General features: G+C 32.0%; 1 protein-coding gene across 1 annotated transcript in view; it reads right to left on the bottom strand.

The window, feature by feature from the left end:
• Window positions 1-20,174, bottom strand: part of LOC119644805 (protein folded gastrulation) — a 68,157-nt gene that overhangs the window by 15,367 nt on the left and 32,616 nt on the right. The window contains exon 2 of the mRNA XM_038044543.1: window positions 19,778-19,926. The gene's annotated coding sequence lies outside the window, so the exon portion shown is untranslated. The remainder of the gene's footprint in view (window positions 1-19,777; window positions 19,927-20,174) is intronic.

Here is a 20,174-nt window from a genome sequence, read left to right on the forward strand (position 1 = left end):
CCTTGAATTTCTTATCAGTGCCCATATAGCTATCAACGGACATAAACAAAACTTATAATTTCTTTTTGAGCCGCTTCGCGGAACAATGCAAGCTCATTCAATGGTTTTACTTGCCCATCATGTAAACAGTTAAAGGCGATTAAATCGAAAGTATCGGGGAAGACATAATTTTCCATTTGCAATCATAAAGTGCAAGAAATTGATTGGATCCGCTAGCAAGCTTTAAGGCGCGGTATAAGAACACTTCCTTCAAGAATTCATTGTAAACGAAAAGAGGTTTCAAAGATTCGCCGCAAAGCGAATAAAGAAAAAACGATTGTTACTTGCTGTCCCTCATGCCAGTTGGCTGATGTAAGGCTTGTTCTTTATTTTTTTTTTTGTTTTTTTATTTATTTCTGGCGCCTTTTTTCAAAATTATTACCATCAGCTGGTCTCTATCAAAACGAGCTACCCAAAAATGGGAAACGATTAACTTATTCACGAATCATTATTGTCAGTTGGAATATTATTTAAGTGCAAGATCAATATGCGGTTGCATGCGTAAATGGAAAGAGATCTTTTTACGCGACAATATCTCTATAGCTGCCTATCGATGCTAGACGAAAAGTAATGTTGTGGGAGGCTTATAGTGTGGCTAAGATATATCCATTTTCTTACAAATGCTTTGCTTTCTGGAACATTCCACTTGATTTTATTAAATGACAGATTTTGGGAGAAATCACTTAAGATCGTACATTCATTGAACAACGAATAATGAAAAGTATTTGACACATTCTGAAGTACATGTCATAAGTGAAGAGATATTTTCTTTATTTTGTAAATTTAACACTTTCTCGCAAAGCAATTTTCTTTTTTCTCTTTTTTTTTTTTATATATATTTATTTATTTATTTATTTATTATTTTTTTGATTTAAATTTTATTCCGATTTATACAATATTAAAAACACATCTAAAATGTACGAAATCTGTATACAGACTGACCGATCTACATGTTTGAAAATATTTATAATTTAGAATGAAATGAAAATCAAAATCGAAACCGTACCAGCTACTAATGAGTAGATGTTAAAAAAAATGAAGAGTAAAATATGAAAAGGAAAGAAAGAAGCGAGCTATACTACCATCGCTTATACACACAGTTTGCGCAGAGGAAGAATTATACCCGAATCTAAGGAAAAACAAAACGGCATAGCCCACCAACACCGAGACTGCACACAAGAAACAAAACAAAACTCAAGAAAACATTAATAACGAAATTTTCTTATGATAACATAACGAAGAAATTCCAAATACAAATAATGTATTGTTCCTTGCTATGCTAAACATAAAAATTATGTACAATGAGATAAACTAAAAACAAAAAAACACAAAAAAAAAAAAAAAACACCATACTTCGTTCTAACACATGGCTCGCCCGGTAAGGTTTGCCTTCTCTAGTTCTTAATGCGGGCATAAATGGTTTGTTCTTCTTGGGTTCATTGTATGTTAGTCGCTCTATTGTAAAGTCATGCTCAAATGCAGACGCAATTTAGATTTGACTGGAATTTGTAGGTAAAGAAAAAGGTACCTGCTTTGAACCTGCTATGCACCTCTATTTTTTCTTCCTATTTTTGTTTTTTTGTTTTTTTTTGTTTTTGGGAGGGGGTTTTCTTTTAACACACGGGAATTGTTTCTTACTATGGTAAGGTAAGAAGAACAAAAAGTATTTAGTTATAATTAAAAAAAAAAAAAAATATTTGTATATATGTATATATATATATATATATGTTTAAATATATAAGTAGACTTGTGATGAATATGCGTTTTCTTGTTGATATAGAAAACTCTCCGTAACGCACGGATTGGTTTTTCCACCTTGCATTGAAATCGGATTTTTTCATTTTCTGCCTTTTATCAGTTTTGAAAGAAAGTCCATAAAAGCACGCATACACGTGCTCACTGTCTAATGTAATCAAAAAATAAGTCGAATGTGCGCATAAAAAGGGAAAATATTTATTATGATCTTAATCGCCTTCAAAGTACCTCCGTCCTGCATAATGCGCCGTTACGCCAGTGAGAATAGGCTTAAAATACTTTCTTCGATTCGGTCTGTCTTAATCTCGCCTCAATTGAGGCGAAACGGTATCTCTGAACCAGTCCTTTGAGTCTGATATGGAGTCGCGGCTTCTTGGCGATATATATTACCGAAGAAACAATGCCGTATAGGACAAGGTTTTATTATCGCGGTGCAAGTACCAAGAATTGTTTGGCCATAGTCGCGGCCTCTTGAAGCGTGTTGCATCGCGCACACTACCCGTAATATTCAAAGAGTATCCAGAAGGAAAAATAAGTTTAGAATGCACAATGTCGCGATAGTGGAAGAAAACTGCCCGCTCATAGACTTGATTTTCGAGTGACCCTGGCGCTGACTTTTTCGGTCTTGGTGCACCTTTGGCCCGTTTCGGGTTGCAATGCAAACGAAAAGCCTAGAGTATCCGCAGGATTCTTAATTTTGAATCGACGACTTCGAGTACCAAATCTTTGATTTTCTCGACGTGGTTTTTATCGATCGATTGTTGGTTGGTGGTCGTCCGGGATGCTGTTCGTCTTGAACTCATTCTTGCCCTACTTTGAAGTGTTTGTATCGCTTGTGGTAGATAGTTTTTTAGCACATTGCATAACTCAATGTCATTAACGCTTAACTACTTTTAATGGTTAAAAAGTGAATTCTCTTGATAAAGTTTTGTGAATATTTTGTTTTTCTTTCTATTTTTTTTTTTTTAGTTGATTTTCATAAACGAAAACAAACCATGTAAAAATCCCATAGTATATTCATATATTATATATATATATATCTTCATATCTGGCTATTTATGGCGAACGTATATTATGGCACCGGTTATCTCTGTTGTATTTCAGTTGCAATACAATAAGTTTTATAAGACTTGTATTAATTATATGTAAATTGCTGTCTGTGCACATATCTGTGAATAAAAATTATAACGTATATGTGGGTTAACTGTAAATTATTTAAAGCATGTCTATTACTTGCCAGTCTACGATACGTATATCGCACCTTTTATACTTTTATTCAAGTTTTTGTTAAAAAAAAAAAAACTAAAAAAAAAAAACACAGTTACATTTTACCGTATAGATGGCATTTATATAAAATGAAATAACCGTTTGACTTGGTATACAATCAAATTTTTTCATCTAAACTAATGAAAATGCGTAAGCGTTAGCCAAGCCTTCACGAGTACGTAACGTTTCATAGTTACATAGACGTACATCTATATGCCAGTGGAACATACTTTTTCGAAGGGCATTGCTACACTTCTCTTCAAAGGATCAGAAGGTACTGAATGTTTTTTTTTTTTTTTTTTTTCGTTTGACCGATAGATATTTAAGAGACACATCTCGTTATCTATCCAGTTGCCCATCATTCTAAAGGTCGCAGAATTCTAGTGACTAGCGACTGTAATAGATTGAATTTTATCGATGATAAAAGGTTATTGAACTTAATGAACAACGACGAAAATATATTTACAAACCTCTTTCCTCACAACGATTCAAAAATGAAAACAATTTCGAGTAGATAGCGTCGCTTCTTCTAATTTTCATCAATACCGTAGAATTTGTATCGAGTTGCGGATATTATTTTATTATTAAATAATTTTTAATGGGCCACGCCTATTTATTTGCAATTCCTTTGATACTTTTACTAACTACTGATTACTAATTATATCTGAAAGAAAATTAAACCGATGCTATCCCACACTTGTCCTGGACACTCTACCGCGACTCGTCCTTTTTTAATCACACTGCGCGTCGTTCGAACGGTCTACCAGCAGTTGCCTTTCCCGCAAAGACTGGTGCTTCCAACACTCTATTCCCGCCTTCCATCCTTCTCTACATACACAACGCGCTGTTCACCGTCGTTCGCCCGCGTATAGGGGACATCTCCTGAGTGACTCGTCACACGCAAAAGAATAGAAAGAAAAAAAAAAAAAAAGAAAAAAAGAAAAGAAAAGCCTTATAGTAGCTACTGTACTGATAGGGCGCAGCACTTAATCAGCAGCATTTAGTCAATTGAAAATCTATAAGAGCAGCTTTGCTGGCCTTTTATGATATGATTGTGAATACGATATTCCCTGTAATTAACGTATTTGTGACAGATAGTTTCTAACACTTACAATATGTTCAGCCTAAGTTGCTGATTTTAAAACAAGTCAGATGAGATCTTCATCTCATCATACAGGACGTTATTGAAAGTTTGACAGCCAACCATAAAAATTGTATATTAGCTTTCGAGGGAAATCGATCCAAATGCTACTTTGTCAATATTTATATTGCTTTTCAAATATATATATATATATACATAGAGAAGTTAATGCAATGTAATGGGAAATAATAACTTATATTATAATATATGTGTGTTTGTAACGTAGCGTATCAAATGATTGAACTTGACTGACTCATCATGGCATTGTATTTGCTTTTCAAAACGGCCACATAAGAGCATATGCATGCATTGATATGAATTTGAAACGTTATCAATTTAATGTCTTCATGCATAAAATGTAAACCATGTACGTACGTACGCTAAGTACTTATGCATTCATCAGGTTGTCAAGAGTTAGAAAGAGAAAAATTAATACTATTTAATAGAATGTTTGCCTCGCTATAAGGTTTATATCTCTGCGAGAATCGTTCGTATACCATTCAATGAATGTATTTATTAGTAAAGGCAAGCATGTGATAAGCACTTCGATCATGCGCCTTAAAAAGAAAAAAAGAAAAAAAATTCAACTTCATTTCTTATATATGATAGATATGTAGGCCTAAAGCGTTACACATTCTTTTCTACAGTATTTCTTGTATATTTATTCCTTCTTTTTCTTCATCATTTTGTTCTTGTTATAATTTTTTTTTTTTTTTTTTTTTTTTTTTGCTTTTCTTCTATACTTGTCGGCTTAATGTGATTGATGTGTCGCCATTAAGTGGTCGTTAATGTCCATTTAATGAGTTGTGATGTACTCTGGCTATATAGAGTGTTAGTTAAAGAAAAAAAAGACATAGAGCGTGTGTGTAGGTTTTCGTAAATTTATTATGATGAACTTTGTGGTTTTTATTGATAGTATGCAAAAAAAAAAAAAAAAAAAAAAAAGATGAATACAAAAACAACAACAATAATGACATCAAGGCAAACTGAATTAGTTTTCTTCATACTAAATAAATAAAAAAAGATTTATTTAATGTTCTTACAATAATGTAGAAACTCGAAGTAAATATTCATTAAAAGGTAAGGCTTTTATCTTTGTAATATTTAATGGTCAATAGAAATACATATGTATATACGAAATTGTATACATAAAAAAAATAAACACATTAAGTAACACATTGGAAACATGTATGCAATTTTGTGTGTGCCATATATATATCTTGCTGTGGATCGAAAATATCCTTTACAGAATACTTAAGCATTCAATATTAATAAAATGAATCGAGAAATATCGATAATTTACAACTGACAGTTAAAAGAATGGACGAAGTTATCGACAGAGTTATGGACGGACAGCTAGGGCAACACACGATAAGCAGACGATATGAGAGGCGGGCAGTCAACAAAAGAAGAGAATGAATGGTGGTAGGATGGACGGACAGGTGAAAAGATAAAACTTGAAACGGATCAATGAATAGATCGATAGATGACTGACTGGCTTACGTGATGCTTGATTGCTATAGGCTTCATTTTAATTGCTTGTACCAGCAATTTAAAACTATCTGAGTTTTTTTTTTGCGGTTAATTTTAATAAGAGAGAACGAACGTAGTATGTTTTGTTTTATTAAGGGATATTTATCTTCGTTTGCTTAGCTTTCTATGCTGTTAATTAATTATAATAGATTAATATAAACGATGGGCTCTTCTTACGTAGTGTTTTTTTTTTTTCTCGTAAATACGTTTACATAAATACCACACATCATGTCCTTTACAACGTACATAACATCGCATCAGACTCTCTATCTATCTATCTATCTATCTATCTCTGGGTATGAGTGAAAGTTACATTGTTAATGCACTCCTTGGCATTCCTGATTCGAAAATCTTCTTAAATTTTTCTTCGTATCGGTAAAATCGATAATTGAGTGTTGACCACAATGCATGCATACGTGCACATCGTACATGACGTATTCAAATCTCGAAATATTAGATGGCGTACCTGCTTACGTATAGTTGAACATATAGCTTACATTGCTTTAATGCCGTAATGCAAGTAGATGGGAAGATTTTGCATCCAGCTGCATGTATTCCCTTTGTCAAGCCAATCAATTGTGTTTATGCGGATCTAATGAAAGTTATAATTTCAAGAGCCATATGATTTTTAAATGGTTCGTTCTTACTGAACATTCTTAATTAATGCATTAATTAATTATAAATATTCGGCTTTTACGTATTGTGCTAGCTTACGAAATTTTTTCAATTAAAATTTGTTTTTTGATCGAAATAAAAAAAACAAGAAAACAAAAACATATTCAATTTTCAAAGAAATCTTTCACTTTATTAATGTTTTTGCGAACAACATCCAATCATGTGTGTGTGTCAGTCTTTTCAAATCGTATGATAGTGCAATGTAAGCTATGTGCTCTATATGCTTACGATATTGTATCAATGCGTCAATGTGCGAGGCAAATGCATTCATTCTATTCGGAGCTTTAGTTATTTGGCAGCAATGAACGATATGAATATGCCTGCATTGTGCTAAGCTCTTTATTGTTTTGCATCTCATTGCAGATGATTGTGTTTTTAAGTTTTAAAGAATGTATATTGAGTTCCTTTACGCATACGAAGACTTAGAGATAACGAAAAATTCACGAAAATAAACAGCTTTCGATATGTTCCGTTCCGCCCTTTAGTAAAATTCAATTCGGCTTAAAATCTACTTTCTGCAATGCTTAATAATCGAAAAATACACCATCGCTATTTACAGTCCTTTGCCTCCTAACAGGTAGTTAGAACGCAGATGTGCTTGCGGTCTGGAAGCGCAATAATCATCGGCAAGCTTTAGCCTTCGCCTAAGGCGTTGATTTGTTAAATGCAAATGTCTGCACCGATTTGAACCAATGCTAATCGGAAGAAACCAGGTCGCAAGAAAGAGCGCCACAATCGGGAGATGTTCCTAAGGCAAGCTAAAGATAACTTCTTGTATTAGTCTTGCTGGAGACGGACGGACATTCTGAAGAGTAAAATGACCTACTTGTGTTATCGTCTACAAATATAAGATACCATACCTATTCATAAAATGTATAGGAGGAAGGCTATGAACTGCATCGATTTAACCACTGAGTTCACCAACAACCAGCAAAGATTGGTCACGCTTCAGTTGAGAGTTTAAAAATGACGGATCAGATCGGAGAGTTTATTCCTCCGTTCAGCAGATCAAACAATAGAAAATCGGCGCTTTTCTACCGACGGTAATCTAATGAATCTGGGGGGGTAGGGAACGCATGGGATTTCAACTCAGAATGCGTATCGTAAAAAAAAAAATTACTTTATAATTAATAATTGGGCGGGCAAACTATTGCAGCATGCTCAAGAACGCGCCTGATCAAACTCAAGAATAATCTTTCCTTACCTGACGGTTTCCTTAACGACGGTTCCTTCGCTCTCCGCTTAATGAAATCCAGCAAACTCGTCGCTTTATTAACTAGGTAGGTCTCATAGGTCCATTCAGAGAAGTCGCATAAATCAGAAAATGAAGACACTTTTTACACATACACGTAAACTATTATATTTGTATGCAAATTTCAATTATATTTATTTTATGTCAGGCATCGCATCGTCAGGCATTTTTCCAAATTTTACACAAGAAACGGCTACAAAAAGAAGGCAATGCGTCTCCTCATTCCTGGCAAATTTCATGCGGGCTTATGTGAATCGGAAATATTGCATGAATTGCATATGTGTGTGAGACTGAAAGACTATTTTGATCGTACATATATTATTTTTGAAGGGAGAAAAGCGCGAGCGGAAAAACGTGAGAAGTAAAAAGTATAAATAATTGAGTTCAAATTGAATTTTAAAAAACTTATTTCGCATTTATATGCAGCGATAAATGACTGTTGTGCCAAAATGTTGGAAAAAAGTGCTGAACGAATTTCAATAATTTCATAATGTCCGACATTAAGTAAAGTAAAGACAAAATTATGTCAACGGCGTAACACTGTTTTAGCTAATTTACTTAAGAGGTTGGAAAAAAAAAAAAAACAAACTGTTTGCACTATTCATTTGTAGATGGTATTCAATTTTTTATTTTTTTTTAATTTTTATTTTTTTTTATTTTTATAAATATTAAATGTTTATGAAATAACTATTTTATTTATTATTAATTTTTGTTTTCTCAATGGCAGCCCAAAACAATGTTTTATGGGTGTGGATAACTTTGATAATGTCTTTGAATTGATTATGGAACAGGGAGCGAAAACAGAAAAATAGGATAGTGTAGTCGAATATTTATAAATAATCATTTTTCCCTTAATTTTTTTTTTTTTTTTTTCTTTTTTCCTATGACCAATCACTCAACGAAAGAAAAGTAGATAGAATAAAAAGGTAGGGGCCAGCTGCAAGCTAGTGGGTATGTACTGTTACCGCCTAAGCACTCATTACAACTACAAGCAAGCAGACGCAAATGGCACTGTGATCTGAACCGGCGAAGGCCGACGACTTGATGGTCATGACCCTTATGTATGGGGATGCAGCCACTTGAAAATTATTTAGACCATTCTCTAAATAGAAGCATTTAAAGGAATATCTCGCGTAAATATTCTCTGCCTAGTTATTCAAAAAAAAAAAAAAAAAAAAAAAGTTCAGGCCACCACTTTATCGAAAGATTATGAAAGCATTGTATGCTCTACCCAAACGAAAGATATATGAGGTCAAAACGTGAGAAGAATCTGATCAATCACAATGGAAAATATTATCGATGGAAAGTTTATTCTCTCATGAAAAACGAAACGTTTTATTTAAAAGTAAAAAATAAATCCGAAATTACTTTTTTGCCAATCTTTTGGTGTTCAATATTTTGATATTTTTAATACATTATCGATTGCATTATTTTATGCATTAAACATAACTGAAGGAGAGACGTATTTTGGTTAGCTGATAAACGCAACGTATATGCAATTTGCTAATAGGTGGACTTTTTTTTTTTTTATATGAACTTTGCTGACCTTAAGAGATGTAAAATAAGTTGAAAAAGAAAAAAAAAAAAAAAAAAAGTAATACAATTAAATATTATTTATAGAGGCAGTTAAAATAATTATTCGATCAATTACGTGTATGTAGGTGTACATGTATGAATTTTGTGCCTACATTAGCACAATAAAGTTCATTACGGTTCATTTAAATGAATTTATTACACTTTGTGTACATAACGTAAACGTATGCATACAATACACAGTGCACATAATATATATATATATAGAGGAATATAGTTATATAGTTAATTTATTGTAAATTTCTGTTTTTGTTGTTAAAATGTCATCATCGCATATCGATGTCTCATGAATTTCATATTAATTCGATTTATATTTTATTCATATTTATTTACTTTACAGAGACATGGGCATGTATGCATGTATATATGTATGTATGTATGTATGTATGTATGATTGCCGCCTCTCACTCTTCAATTTGATTCATGCAATCGTGTGAACACATTTTGGAGGTTTCTCAATAAATTTTTATGTCAGTTATTTGCAATCACGTACAAATACAAAATATTTTTATTTTTTTTTTATTTTTATTTTTAATTTTATTTTGATTTTGTTTTTTTTTTTGTTTTTGTTTTTTTTTTTTGCACGCTCTTACACTTATGATATTTTTAGTCAATTGATAATGTCAGAGGTGTTAAACGACCATTGTGTCGATTTATATATTCGCTCGTTCGTTCCGTACATGTGGTTGCACTCTTTAACATATATTTTAAAAAACTTTCAATTCAATTAAGCGTAAATTAAATGAAAATTCATAAAGAAAAAAAAAAAAAAAACATTCTTTGTTACCTATATTTGTTGTTAGAAATAAAAAGAAAAAAAAAAAAAAATAAAATAAAATTCTTTTTTAATTGCATTTTTTTAAATCAAGTAGAAATTCCATAGAAATAAGGAGAAATGTTTAACTTGAATCGATGGATCGATTTAAAATATTGCGCGACCATTGACATATATAATAATACCTTTAAAAATTTAAGGCAATTGACGAACTGATCGCCGCAAAGTCAAACACTGACTCACATTACTCACCTTCGAAGGCATATCGCGCAAAGTTGCCAGGTTAAGCTAATGCATTGCCATGTAAATAAAATTCTTACCAATTACTCACCAACGCTGGTGAATTTGTAAAAAATTTGTAAAAAACGTCCTATCTAATTTAGAAAAAAACTTCATCTTTATAAAAAATTATTTCCTTTTTTTTTATTTCTTCAGTTATTTATTTATGTTCCACAAAACCTGTTATTGTTGACATTGTACCCGAGTTTAGTCTAACTTAGTAACGAATACAAAGTGAACATCTTTGACAGATTGCGAATTATTTAAAGTGGAGTTGATTCAAGTTCTCCTCTAAATTTGAGTGAAAATAAAGTTGTAGCTCTCCCCCAAAAACTGTAAATTTATTATTATTTTTATGCAAAGGGATACTTTTCATGAAAGCCTTCATATATTACAGATAGCGGTGGGACACAAGTTGTTAAAGATTTTATCAGTTTTCATTTGTCGTCGTCAGAAAAGACTAAAAAATAGATTTTTTTTCAAGGAGTACACATAATACACCTACGTGATCGAAATTTTCCCCCGGTTAATATTTATGTTAAATCGTTACTATGGATTAACTTTCGTCATAAAATATTGAAAAAAAAAAAAAAAATCTTCTTGCCAAAGGGCTTGTTATTTATGAAAACCCTTATTTTGAATGGATCTAAAATATAAACTCCTGTGATTCAAATTTGATCAAATTTTATTTGAGGAATTTTCCTTATAAAATAATAAAAATTGGACATTTTTACCATACAAAAGGTTAATTTTCATTAGGATCTTCATATGGTGTGGAATCGAGAAAATAGACGAACATGATCGAAAGTCGGTAAGGTTTATGGGCGGTCGTGGCAAAAACACTTAAACAGACATCGGATCGTCAGGCAAGCTTAGACCGATTTGGAAAATGATACTGGATGGTGCGGTACAATATATAGTGGGTCCATCTTAAATGCTTCTAGGTGCTATCCACACAAAAACTTTGTAAATTTTGTATAACAAGGGACGTAGACTGCAATGAAATGTTGATATACGATATTTTGTGATTGCAATCTTCGTTCGATATTGTAATTGAATAATTTACCATTCAGCCTTTATATATAATAATGGATTTCTTTTTCCCCAAACTAATATTTACCACGAAGGCGACAAGAAACTTGAAAAATATTTGTGTTGTAAGCAAATATGCCCCGAATTATTCCTGATCAGTATAGGATTCTACTATGATGGTTGTTTGGTCACTTTTATATCTCAGGCTGATATTTATGGCTTTTACTTGTGGGGATAGAGGAACAAATGTCTTATAAAACTTTCTCATACTACCAAACACTATATATGTAGGAATAGAGACTCATATAAAGATTAGAAATTTATTCGATCAGATCTATGATAGAAAGATTAAGCTATAATTTAGTTTAATGCCTGCCGATCAAGCTTGATAATGAACGGGATCGCTTTGAAATAAGAAGGGAAATGAGAGTGCTCCCGATCCGGCTAATCGATGCGCACAGTTGACAAGTATCAATTTCGATTCGATCGAATGTGAAGTTTTCGAAACCGAAGACTGCATCTCTTGATAGCAATAACTTTTAAACGAGATCTTTGATAAGCGGTTTGCCCTGTTTACTCCCTAACATATTTCTAGTGCATGTCGTTTAATCTTCAATTTGCCCTTAAAAACTTATCATAATTTTTTTCCTCCAACCTTGTTTTTTTTTTTTTTTTAATTAAATATTAATGTTTTTAAGAAATTTTTTCTTTTCAGATGTTTCGTGATAATTAAAGCAATCACCGGTAAGTGTTAAGATTTATCGTAAATGGTTTTTTTTTTTTTTTTTTACCTTGAACTTAACATATGCGCGTTGCTTTCGTTTACGGTCGCAGACTATAAGACAAATTTTTTTTTTGTGTTTTTTTTCTTATAAATTAGGTCAACAATTTTTTATGGTTACAACTTCTTTTTACCATAGTACCGACACGACACGCTGAAGGTATGGAAGAATAAAGGGGTCTGGTTGTAAGCGTAAATTGCATTTCTTCCTTTGTGTTTTTTTTTTTTTTTTTTCAATTTTAGTACTTTATTGTAGAGTCGTGACTCTATTTGTTTTGATGGGGGGCATTGGTATTGTAAATGGTTTTCAAATAAACTTGAAAAAAATATTTTACATTTTTCACACATGCATTTCTTTCTTTAACCTCTTTTGTTTTTGTTTTAGGCGATATAAAGTCTGATTTTTGTAAAGTGTGCAGATATATTCCTTTCATGAAAACGTTTGCTACTCCCCAAGGAAGGCTTCAGAAGCCCCATACAGTGATTGTATTGTTGAGTCACAATGAATTCTGAATCGATCTAGACATGTCCATTTGTCCATCCGTTCGTTCATGCGCGTGAGTAATGTTTCCGATTCGCCTGTGCGCCAAATATTTCGACACTGCCATCAGGTTATGCATGCACTGTGGTACTGAAACGCGTCGAATCGGTTATGCGACCAGCCTACGATAGAAAGTCAACTGAGAATAGCTCCGTTTTCATAACCAAGGGAAAGAATTGGATTCTTGTGGCCATTGCGATTAAACCACAATAGCATCAACGTTGAAAATTCTCTAAGTACCAGGGTGGAGAAATTTGAGAAAATCGGCGGCAACGCTTTTCCAAGAATATGAGGTGTCGTAGTGTTGCTCTTTTTGTTTTTCTTATATATTTTTGATTTTTTTTCGTTTTTTAAGACAAACGTGGTGGGCGTGAAAGATTCGGTCACAATCGATTTAAATTTTCTTAGTTGTTTTTCTATAAAATTAGTTATGCTCTATGAGTATTACGTGTATTTTTGTCGTTTTGCAGCCATAGGAGCATCTGATATTTATGGTTTAAGTTTACCTTTGAGTTTAATGTGTTACAGTTTTAAAATATTTATGTAATATACGTGACTTTCATTCGATGATAACTGTTGTGTTACAAAGTATGGTTTAGATAAATATTTTATTAAAATTCAAAAAAAAATTAAACAAGTCCAACATGAACTCAACAACTCATTGCAACAATTCGTTCGTCAAGTTTACTATTGTGTATATTCTACTTGGCTCAATAAACGAGATGGACGAAATTAACGATGGGTTTTGACGTTCGCTTATCTCATCTCAATAAATCAAAGTTTCCACGATATCGGGAAAAAAATCGAAAATTTTTAAAAATTTCTTTTACCCATCTATCAAGAGAATAGGAATACCATTAAATTTTAACAAGGGTCTTAAATAAATCAATCGAAAATGGTTGAATACGTGTATAGCAAATTAACGATATTTGTACAGGGAGACGCAATAGAGGACGAAATTATTTAAAATCGGTTTCGACGTCGTTATAAAGTAATGCGTTCCTATTCATGAATCAATTATATGCGTAGAAATATATTTGCATGCACCTCCTCGCATGGCGTTACAGAATTTTTGTCCTTCCGTTCGTAACAGTGCATCCTCTCAAGTATCTTTGAACAAATGACTTGATTTAGTAATCTGTTCTTTCGTTCGACCATTCTGGCTGCCTTTTCTACCTAAGGGCGACATATTTACCTGGTTGCGGTGCTTTTGTTTGGCTGAGGTGTTGTATCACAATGCTCCCGCTTGTAAAAGCAGGAACAGAAAAGCGAAACTATATGCATACGCACAACCACAAACAATATTTGAAAAGGACGATTACTCATCCGCAAAGGATAACCGATGCATGCTAAAAGTAAATGTAAAATTGATACTGATCGGCTAATTGACACGGCTATAGTTTTCTATAATATTCATCAACTATCTTGAAAAGGCGACAAAGGATTAATGATGAATTTCACAAAGCGCCATTGGTTCGCTACAATGACGTAGTTGCAAAGAGAACTGTTTCGAGTAAAGAAAAAAAAGCTCTTTCACCAAGATAATGCACCGAGTATTAAGCGGACCATAAGGGCAAAACTGCGTGGATCACACTTTCAATCTATTCCAAATCCACCAAATTTTCCAGGTTTATCTTTTCGTATAAGTTAAAAGAGCCGCCCTTCGAAAATAGACATAGCTTGAAGGAAGATATGATCCCTGAAATGAAGCGTATTTTGACGGGATAAATAAATCGTTCTGTAAGAAAACCATAAAAATAGAAAGTTAAAGAAGAATAAAGTCGAATTTTACCTAATACTTGTCGTATTAGCGACGCTCTATTAGTAAAGGTCTGTAAAGAGGGCTCGATAAATAAGGTTAGTAATGAAAATTTCAATATCTCTTCATATATTTAGCAAAAGTAAAGACTTAAGACACAAATAACTGAATGGTTCCCCCTTTTATTATGTAAGAGTAGTGGGGCAGCGGTAGCTTTTTACAGCCAGTATGAGTATCTAATAAACATTTCTAGTTCATGTAAATATATTTTATGTGTAATTATTTATCCTTTGTCGTATTAAGATTATCTTCAGGTGTCGAGGGAAAGTGCCTTCCCCATCTTCTTTCAGACTCCAAAGATATCAGAATGGTATCAAATTATCTCCGTTTCGCAACTGTCCGGTCATGGGGGTGGGGCAACAGTTGAATTTCATTTCTAATGTGTTTGAATTTTGCATGGCATACCATGTGTCAATGGTCATGGAAATTTATGAAGACAAATTTATTTTTAATTTTAATTTTTTTTTTTTTTTTTTTTTTTTTTATTATTAAAAATTCTATTTAAAATTGTTTCGTTCAAACTGATTTACAGCGAAAGGAAAAACGAACATTTTTCTTATTATATTTTTTGCCTTCATTATAGAATTTGTGGAATCATTTTTTTTTTTTTTTTTTTTTTATGTAAATAAATTACCTTTCATTAGTTGTTGTTCTTTTGTTATGCGGTTGTTGTTGTTTTGTTATTTTTTAAATTATTCAATATACAAAAAATATTCAGCATAAGATGCATAGTTTCATACACTTTTGTTTTTTTTGTTTTTTATTATTTAAAAAAAAATAAACAATTTTTTTTTTTTTTTTAATTTTAACATATTTTCATGTACATTTTTTGGTTTTATCTCATTTTTTAATTATATTAATAACACGTTTATCCTCTTGTAGTCTCTGCGGTTTTTTAATACATTATAAAATATAATGAAAAACAACATTCGCAACTTTCCTCCATAGCCTTTGTAATACCAAACAAACAACACATGTACTCGTACATAAGGTTACATATTTACACATATCTATAAACTTTTATATATATATGTATATTTTTGTTTTAAGTATATATATATATATATATAGATGTGTATATTACTTATTACTTTATGTATTGTACACACATAATTCCACCGTAAAGTGTCATAAAATTACGGGAGAAAAGCAGGAAAAAAAAAAGAAAAAATAAAGAAAAAAAAAAAAAACAAACCAAAACAAAAAACACAAAATGATAATAAAATAAAAACACAAACAAATACTACAACAGCTTTTTTAATATTAACGGTCATTATAGTTGGTCTCGCATCCATTTTATAATAACATATGAGATTTTCTTGTCTATACAACGTAGAGTACACAAACAGGTAATCAGGAGTATGTTGGGCGCATAAATCCACTAAACGAATATAAATAAACTCAAATGTGTGAATCCATTTCTATATTTTGTATGATCTGCCCTGCATTGGCATTAGATATGCGAAAATAATCATTTTTATGTTTCGGATTCGGATATAATTCTACTTTTGAAATATGGGACCTCCTCACCTCACTACATGTAGAGTAATAAAGATTTACTGTTGTTATGCCCTGCACCACATATGTGCTACAAGTGTTTATTATATATGTGTGGATGCGTGCAACACCCGCAAAGACTTGGGATAGATCCATTTTTTATTGTACCTATCTAAGATTGTCTGTCCGTCTGTCCGTCTTTGGTGTTCAACCTACCGATCACAATTTTCGAGATATTATGATTAAATTTATTACACCGATATCTTTTGGCTCAAGTATGCACGCTATTGAAAATGGTTCGGATTGGAACACTTGGTCGATGAGTTCACATACAACGGCTTACTTCTTATATAAGAAACTGTGTTAAGCAAAGTATTTATGGGGTATTTAATGGTGGGCCGTGCCCGACTGTAGTCTTTATACTGGTTGGGCAGCTAAATATTATGGCAAATATTAACACATTGCACTCTTAGGTCGACTATGTGTCGACAATGCATATCTTACATCAGTTCCTATGTCGCCCCAGAGTCGACATTATACTGTTAGATGTCTATGGACGATAACATGAAAATTAAAATGAAAACTTTTATTAGTTCACTTGGTGTTTAATGCTTCCGCCTAACCCTTAATAAATGCATCCATCTCTTTTCGAAAACTTGACTTGAGAGACTCGTTGAGAGAGAGAGAGAGTGAGTTGATTTATTCGCGACAGTGTTTAAACGAATTGTTTATGGAATCGTGCATTAGTCGAACTTGTTGTCTATGATGGTCAAATGTCGCACAGACACAAGATCAGAAGTCCCAAAATCATTTTGAAGCCTTTGCTGGTTGAAGATCTTTATTAGCAATACCTTTCGTTTACCTTCTAATGGCAAAATCAATTGTAATTTTCGCTATAACAATGTGGCTTTATAATTGTTACAATTGTGTTCATAAATTTAAATGATATCAATATTTAGTATAAGAATGGAATAAATTAAGTTTTCATTTGCTTTTTTAATGAAGGTTTAACAACCAAATCTGCTCCATTGTCTCAGTTATTGTTTCTCTTATCAGCTGCCAGAGTACAATGAAGACAAAGAAAATTAGCTCACGAATTTGCCTAACTTATACAAATATAATTATAGATTATGAAAGTCAGTGATTCCGACACTTAACCACTGTTTAACCACTGATTGCAAAATAAAGATATTTTTCGACATAATCTGAATATTACATAACATTATGATGAAAATAACGCTTGTTACGGTCCTATATTCTATGCTGCATCGAAATTCTCCATAAAGAAAATTTAGTTTAATCCGTTTAAAATTTCGAATAATGTTTAAATTCCTTATTTGCCCGGATGTGCGTATAAAGATCCTTCAGAAACCCTGATTAATGTTTAAAGGTTAAATTGAGATAAAAGTGTAAAACTATTAGGTCACTCCATACATAATGCGGTCCGTTAAACATATATTCGTTTATCACAGTGAAAATGTGTTTTCGTTTCGAAGCATTTTTTGTAAAAATCATTCTCCCACGAGTAGCAATGTCTAGTAAATCAAAGCGGATAAGGGCTAGAATACTATAGAGCTTTGATTTCCGTACAAATTTATTTAGTACTATGAAAGTGACTCAGGTTGCGAACATAGGTTATAGCGGCTCTAATAAAGGGCGTCTCTAATGCTGACTTAAGCCGTCCACGGTAAGATTTCCTTCGTATTGTTTGGTTTACTTTAACAATTCACAGCGATTTATATCTTACCAAACGGATAAGTAAGCCGTTCAAGCGTGCAATTTTCCTTCGCATAGATTACCTGTCTTCTACTTTATCTGTTACACATACTTGCGGTATATGGTGTATTAAGTTTGTGGAGATGTACTGAATGTAACATCCAAAAAGAACTTGAAATAAATCTACATTCTAATATATCGATCGATTCAGAATCATATTCTATATTGATTTTTAGTTTCTCGTCGTCTGTCTTTTTTGAGGTCTATTCATGTATTTGTGTTATGTTCACATACGGATTGGAATTTCTGACAGAAAATGGTTTGAACATGGACACTCCCCATAAGAAGCTTTAAGATTTTTTTATGAAAGAAAATATTGCATTTCTCGAATATTCCCAACCGATATCGCCGCATTGTATTAACCGATGCGAAAAATGAGGTTCGATTAGTTAAATTTTCTGAAACGCTTCTCCGCGTAATCACTGCCACGGAAGGTAACCCTTCATATGGTAAAACAATGGAGTTTTTAATACGTTACAATGGAAGTTAACGCATGACATTAGTTTAACATTAAAGTTAAATGCAACGAAATGCGATTAATCGTTGTAGTTAGGGAACAGGTTCCTAACCAAAAGCATACAATGACGAGTAAACATGAATTTAGTTATTTTTTCTCTGTTGTCTGTGCATGCCTGGCTTGTATTCCTATTTTTGTTTTTGATAGGAAGACCGTTAACATAATTTTCTGATTTTAAAGATAACCAGCACTTAGGCTCGTGAACTTCCGGTTTCCCCTCAATTCCGGTAATTGATTGATTTCATCGGCATTGTGACTTTAAAGATAACCTGAACTTAGGTCCGTGAACTTTTGCTTTCCCCGCCAATTCAAGTAATTGATTGATTTCATTGGCATTTAGTTTTTATTTTTAACAAGTTTAAATGAAAAAAAAAAATGGAAATCGAAAATCGAAAAACGATAGAAAATCGATAGAAGATAGTTTCAAATAAATCTCAACCTGTCAATGCCAATTAATCTACAGATTCCTTCAAGAAAAATCGTCAACATCTATCCATCGTAGAGGATCGATTAGGAGAAAAAAGATGGGAAAAATGGTTTATTCGTAAAAACTGTATGCGAAGATCTCATCTCGATACGCTCGTAAATAGAACAAGCAATTTAATCTATGAAGTTTTGTACTCCATTAGCAAAAATGCGGACGTTAACGGCAAGCTAGAATTGTTTTTAAATTTAAGGTGCCTTAAAAGCGTTTTGATGCGTATTTCGGCGACTTTTATGTCAAGCCGTTTCGAAAAAAGCGGCACAGGAAAACCACATTGCTTTTGAAATGCCCCAATATTTAAATAAAACCGACAAAAGTCAACATTTTAAACCACAAGTCGTACGCAGACATTTTAATTGAAAAGAATAAAACAAAAAAGCATAAATTTGCATTTAAATTGTTTTAATTAAATTACGCATTTTTATTATAAGATTACTTTAGTATTATACTCTAAAATTAACAAAAAAAAAACAAAAAAAAAAAAATTTTTTTTTGGTGAATAAATCTATAAAAAAGTACATAAATTTACTGAAGCATAAAAACCATAATAAAGCTTTTATAAAATCAGAGGACATTGCCATTAAGCGAGCGATAAGAGGGGAAGCATACAAAAGGAAAGATATATATGTATTTTTTATTTATTTTATTTATTTTTTTTTTTTTTTTTTTAATGTGACAATCACTTAAATTTATGTTATTAGAATCAACAAATACGATATATAAGCCACGGTAACTAATAATATGTGATATTTTCTAATATATATATATATGTTCATATATATATATATATATATATATATATGGGAACAAAAGCTATCGTTGTGTGTCTCGTGTATGGCGAAAAAATGGAGCATAACACAAAGGAAATGTCAGCCGTTTCTGTATTCGTTTATGATAAACTAAAACGAAATATACGAGTATCACTTGTTTTTTTTTTTTTTTTTTTTTTTTTCCTCTGTCAAAATCATACACTTGTCGCAACGATACATAATATTTGACATTATATATAATTAGTTACGTACCTATTAGAGTGAGTTTGAATGTTCATTTCAAGCAGTTGTGATAAATTGGATTTTCATTTGTTTCTCAGCGCATTTGCGTGTTGTTTATTTGAATCAATTTTATTTATTTTTTTTCTTTTTCGCTTGTTGCTTTAAACCGTGGTTGGATTCTGGAAATATATATATAAAAGAAACAAAACAAAAAAAATTAAAATGTGTAAAAATTCATAATACGTTCATAAATTCGACTAAAACAACATCGTTTGATAGCCGTCATGTTCTTATGTCTGTCCCTCAAATGATACATATGAGCCATTTATTTTGAAAGTGAAGCAAGTCCATTTTTCAAAAAAAAAAATAAATAAATAAATAAAAGTATAAAATATATATATATATATATATATTTATATATATGTAT

This window comes from Glossina fuscipes, unplaced genomic scaffold (assembly GCF_014805625.2).
Source record: "Glossina fuscipes isolate IAEA_lab_2018 unplaced genomic scaffold, Yale_Gfus_2 0, whole genome shotgun sequence".
Lineage (NCBI taxonomy): Eukaryota > Metazoa > Arthropoda > Insecta > Diptera > Glossinidae > Glossina > Glossina fuscipes.